The following is a 5,150-nucleotide window of genomic DNA, read 5'->3' on the forward strand; positions in this document are numbered from 1 at the left end:
TTCTTCTTCTTCTTCTTCTTCTTCTTCTTCTTCTTCTTCTTCTTCTTCTTCTTTTTCTTCTTCTTCTTCTTCTTCCGTATGCATCGTCGTCCGTCCACTCACTGACCCGTGGAATAGAAGATGAGCACCACCACGATGTAGACAAGCGCTCCGAAGTCGGACTCCTCGTCACCCACGCCCCGCCTGCTGGGCTGACGGTCAAGGCCGAGCTGACCCCTCGTCTCCGACACGGCCCGAACACAGTTCGGGTATTCTGACGTCACCACGCCCACGGCCGGATCCGATGTCACGGCGGTCAGGTTCATGACGTCATTGCTTCTGGTGGAGTTTGCGCAAACTGAAAGAAAAGAACATAAAGAACATTAAAAAACAAGCAGACAAAAATATATAATTGAATGCATGAACGAACGAACGAATGAACGAATAAATGAATGCATGAATGAATGAATGAATGAATGAATGAATACGGGCTTGGAGTTGAGGATGTTATCAGTAGGGGATAAAAAAAGCCCAACAATTTTTCGAAAAATTTTTTTTTTTCGCCCCTTTAAACTCAGTGACGTTTTGCCGATCAGGGCTCCGATTGAACGCCATTTCTGAGAGACATAAAAAGCCTACATACAGCATATATACATGTAGTTGCTCTTCTCTGTTACTATGTTACTGTGCAAGTTATGCCTGGAGATGGAGGAGCAGAAGGAAGGGGGTCACGAGGAGAATAGAGAGAAAAGGGAGGAGGAGGAGGAGGAGGAGAAGGAAGAAGAGGAGGATCAGGCAAAGGAGGTTGAAGAAGAGACAGAGCAGTAGGAGGTTAGTGAGAAGGAAGATGAGAAAGAGGAGGAAGACGAGAACGAGGAAGACGAGGAGGAAGAGTACGTGGAGGAGGAGACAGAGCAGGGGCAGGCTGAGGAGGATAAGGAACAGGAGGATGGAGAGGAGGAGGGCGATAAGGAGGAGGAGAGAAAGTGGAAGAGGAGAGGGAAGACGAGGAGAAGGAGGAGAAGGAGAAGGGGGATGATGATGGTTACGTGTGAGGAGGAGAAGGAGAAGGCTCGACAGCGACAGCGCAAACAACAACAAAAACAACACCATCAATAACAACAACAACAACAACAACAACTAAAATGTTTGTATTCTCTGCAGCAACAGCAGCATCGACAGAAGCAATAACATCTAACTCAAAATGCCACTTCAGGGAGGACGGTCTCGCAATGGAAGATTCACAGAAAACATAATGCACACCAAAAGGAAATTCTTCTCCTAATACTATAAAAACTGCGAGATGGAGAAAATGCTGGCACTTTCATCTCCCGAGACCCCAGGACACATTATACTTCCGTGGCGAAGGGGAGTCCATTGGGACGCATTAAGTTTTAAAGATTGTAGAGCCAGACTAGACAAATATCCCGTCTGTGAGGTCATATCCGCCCAGACATCCGCGACCAAAACAAAAACGAACAAACCAACAGAAAAGTCACCCACATACACAAAAAACAATAGAGAAAGCTACACGAAAAACAACACTGAAATAAAGACTTAGACACACCTTTCCCCGGAAAAAAAGAAAACGAAAAATACTGCCAAAAGACAAACACAAAAGATGATAATAATACAGTAGGCACAGTTCCAACAACAAATGCCATTACAACATATCTGTGCTCTTCTGATCAACATTTCGTCACTGTCGCACTCTATTCAGTTCTGTAATTTTAGAATTTTCTGTTTTCACACCCTTCCAAACTCTATCACGGATGCTCTTTTCAACATCACAAAAATGCAGATCAACTGTTATGGTCAAAACTTAATAATTTCATGCTTTTTATGATTTCTGATTAGAACAACCCTAGTTTTTTTTTTGTCTATGGCGTTAAAAAATACCCAAACGGACTTAAGTGGACTGAGTGCGACACCGAAGATCTGAAAGTCCTGTGATGATAACGCTTCAGGTAAGTACAGCGTGGATGCCTGGAAATATCGGTTGCAGTAAGTGCAAGAAAGCTGCCATGATATATTTCTACTTTAATAATTCCTTGCAAAATAGGAATCACAACAAAACAGTATGCGACTCATTGAGTAACTAGTTTTTGTGTGTTTTTGTTTGTTTGTTTTTTTGGTTGCTTTTATCTGCTCGTTAAAGCAAGTCGGTGCAAATGAGTAGTTCTCATAGTGGGATCTCCACACAGGCGTTCAGGTCCTGTAGATCCACGCAGAGAACCATCATCATCATCATCATCATCATCATCATCATCATCATCATCATCATCATCAAGAGTATAGGCCACCAACTTGAGCTCTTTATCTACTCTGTCCTGAGCTATAGTCTTCACCACTGCCCACTTGTATCTTAACTCCTTTAGATCAAAATCGCAGGTCTCTCTTACATTGTATTAGGAATTCCTCTATAAGCTCTTTTCTTGTCGATTCGATCTTTCGGCTTGGTGCGTAAAGTTTTGTTTTCAGTTTCTCAGAGTGTGTTCATTCGATTTCCATTTTCTCTTTAGAACTAAAAAAAATCCTACAACAAACAAACAAACAAACAAACAAACAAACAAACAAACAAACAAACAAACAAACAAACAAACAAACAAACAAACAATCAATCAATCAAACAGGCAAACAAACAAACTAAAATAAAAACACCATCAAAAACCTTTGGTTTCGAAGTGGCCTTTTTAAGGGTTTTTGCTAGGATTTGCAAAGAGTGGCTTGGGTTTCTTTTCAATGTAGGTTAAAACGGGTATTAGCTCTTTTTTTCCCAGTAGAGACGACGTACAACAGCCATTTAGAACAGGATTAAAATCATCTCTGTCGGGATTGAGTTGTAAGCTAAAAACAGACAGACACACACACACACACACACACACACACACACACACACACACACACACACACACACACACACACACACACACACACACACAAGTCACAAAGTGCCGGGAGAAATTCCATGCCTTTCCACATGAAAGCAGACTATGTAGACTAGTTTAAGACTCTACTGTTACAATCTCCAAGACGCTGTGTTGCTGGAATGCAAATAGATGAGTATAAAAAATCTTACATTCAGATTTGAACTCTACTCTTATATTAAAGCTTGCTGTCCACAGCCCTCTTCCAAAAAGAGCTACAAGAATCCACATGAGCTGATAATAAAAATCATTCCCAGAAGAGTATTTTAACAAAAAGACACAATCGCAAAGACTTTACTGGTGGTTGCTGAATAAAACAGATAGGGTGCGGCTAAATGAATTCTTACACACCCACTTTCACAAGAAACCTGGTCCATACTCCTAAATATATTTTTTCGTTTTTTCGTGTTTTTTTACATATAATTTTATCAGCGTTTAGTAGCTCAGCGCCAATTGCTCTGTGACGCTAGAGTAAAATTTATTTCGAGAGAATACAGGGGTATCGATGTGAGCTGTGCGCGCGCACACAACGTGAATGCATGTTTGTGTATTTTTGTGTGTGCATGTCTGTATGTGTCTGTGTAATTGTTTATGAGCGAGTGGGCTGCAATAAAAGCTATACATCACAAATTCCCTACCCCCCCCCATCTCAACCGCATTATACTAACATGTAAATGATTTTAGACTTTCGTCCCTATTGATCTAAATAAGTACCCGTTTTGACACAAATATTTCTGAGCTTATTTTTGTTTTGTTGAGTTTTGTTTTGTTTCTTTTTTTGGTTATTTAAAATGGCAATTAATTGATCTTAAAGTAACAGCTAATTCCCCCCCCCCCCCCGGGGTCCTCCGCTTCCAAGAAGCAAGACTGAAGATCACAGCGACCCAAAAGTACCCCACTGAGTCCGAGAGAAGAGACCCGCATTGGTGTGCGTTGGTCAAGTAAATCCCAGCTTACTTTTACCATTAAAATTAAATGGACTCTCTTGAAACTCTTGAGTTTGGCATCTCGGGTCGACATGTTTTGGTAGTCTCAAACACCGAGGGATTTCCTTTACCGCGACATTCTGTTAACTGTTTTCTCAGTGCTCAATGACAATTTGATTCATTTCATTCGTCAGGGCTTGCTAGATTTTACTTCACGGAGGGACAAAAGCTATAATCAATAGATCTACCCGTTCGGAACCTAAGTTAAAAAGAAAACGTAATGTAAAAAATACCAAAATTCATCAAAATTGGACGGTGATCTTCAAAACCCAAAAGGGGATATTAACATGTTCTTATGCACAGTAGAATTGTAAATGGGCTGATTTATCAATGTCACGCTCACACTGCCAGAACACCACCTACGTTATCCCCCCTCCTACTTCTTTTGCATGTTGGTCACTCTCTTGTGACTGCCTTGATAGTCGAAGCAGACCTTGTGCTGTTGAGACCAGAGAGGTGAGCAGAGCAAGCCTGATTCTCAGTTTGGACTTCTGTGTTGACACCCATCCCTTGGCGCTCATATGATCTTATGCAGTTGCGAGCGCCGTAAAACCATACTAAAACTAAAACAACCTAGATATATCAAAAGGCTTGTAGCCTACGAGCCGCAAGGTCAGGTTCAGGTTCGGTTGGGTTTTTTTTTTGGGGGGGGGGGGACGCGCGGAATACGATATCCTTAATGGGCAGTATTGATTTAGAGAGGCTGATAGAGAGCAATCGAAATCTCCAATGTTTGTGGGATTCAAAAATCTCTTAATGCAGCAACCGTGATATGCGAGTCTGCGCTTGAAGCCATTATTGAAGGAAATGGCTGTGTTGTGAACGGTAAGCTTTGCGCACAATAACACTGCGCGTCGGTCAAAGTTTTCTCTTCTTTAATTACTGGGTCAAATTTGATACAACAAGGAATGTGCGCACTGAAGCCATCACTAATCGACCAGACCCGACCCGATCCAATAGGATTCAGCCAGTGGGTACGGGGTATAAACGAGGCAGATGACAGAGGCACTTTTCCTCCCGTCTCTGTAAAAAAGAAGTGACTGAAGGAACTTGGCCCATTGTCAACGATGTGTTGGCGTCTTGGAAGAACGGAGCAATGTTTCACAATGTGTTTCTTGGAGAACAAGAAGACAGTATCTGATGGCTGAGAGGTTGGGTGGGTGGGGGGTTAGGGCATTATCGAGGTAAGACAAACTGTTCTTGGGATAAGTGGAATGCTCTCTCTCTCTCTCTCCCTCTCTCTCTCTCTCTCTCTCTC

At 42.1% G+C, this 5,150-nt stretch overlaps 1 long non-coding RNA gene across 1 annotated transcript in view; it reads right to left on the reverse strand.

Moving 5' to 3' along the window:
* Positions 1-76: 76 nt before the first annotated feature.
* Positions 77-5,150, reverse strand: part of LOC101845970 — a 56,763-nt gene continuing 51,689 nt past the window's right edge. The window contains exon 2 of the long non-coding RNA XR_220075.3: positions 77-337. This is a non-coding gene — a long non-coding RNA (uncharacterized LOC101845970). The remainder of the gene's footprint in view (positions 338-5,150) is intronic.

Source organism: Aplysia californica, unplaced genomic scaffold (genome assembly GCF_000002075.1).
Source record: "Aplysia californica isolate F4 #8 unplaced genomic scaffold, AplCal3.0 scaffold00012, whole genome shotgun sequence".
Taxonomy (NCBI): Eukaryota; Metazoa; Mollusca; class Gastropoda; order Aplysiida; family Aplysiidae; genus Aplysia; species Aplysia californica.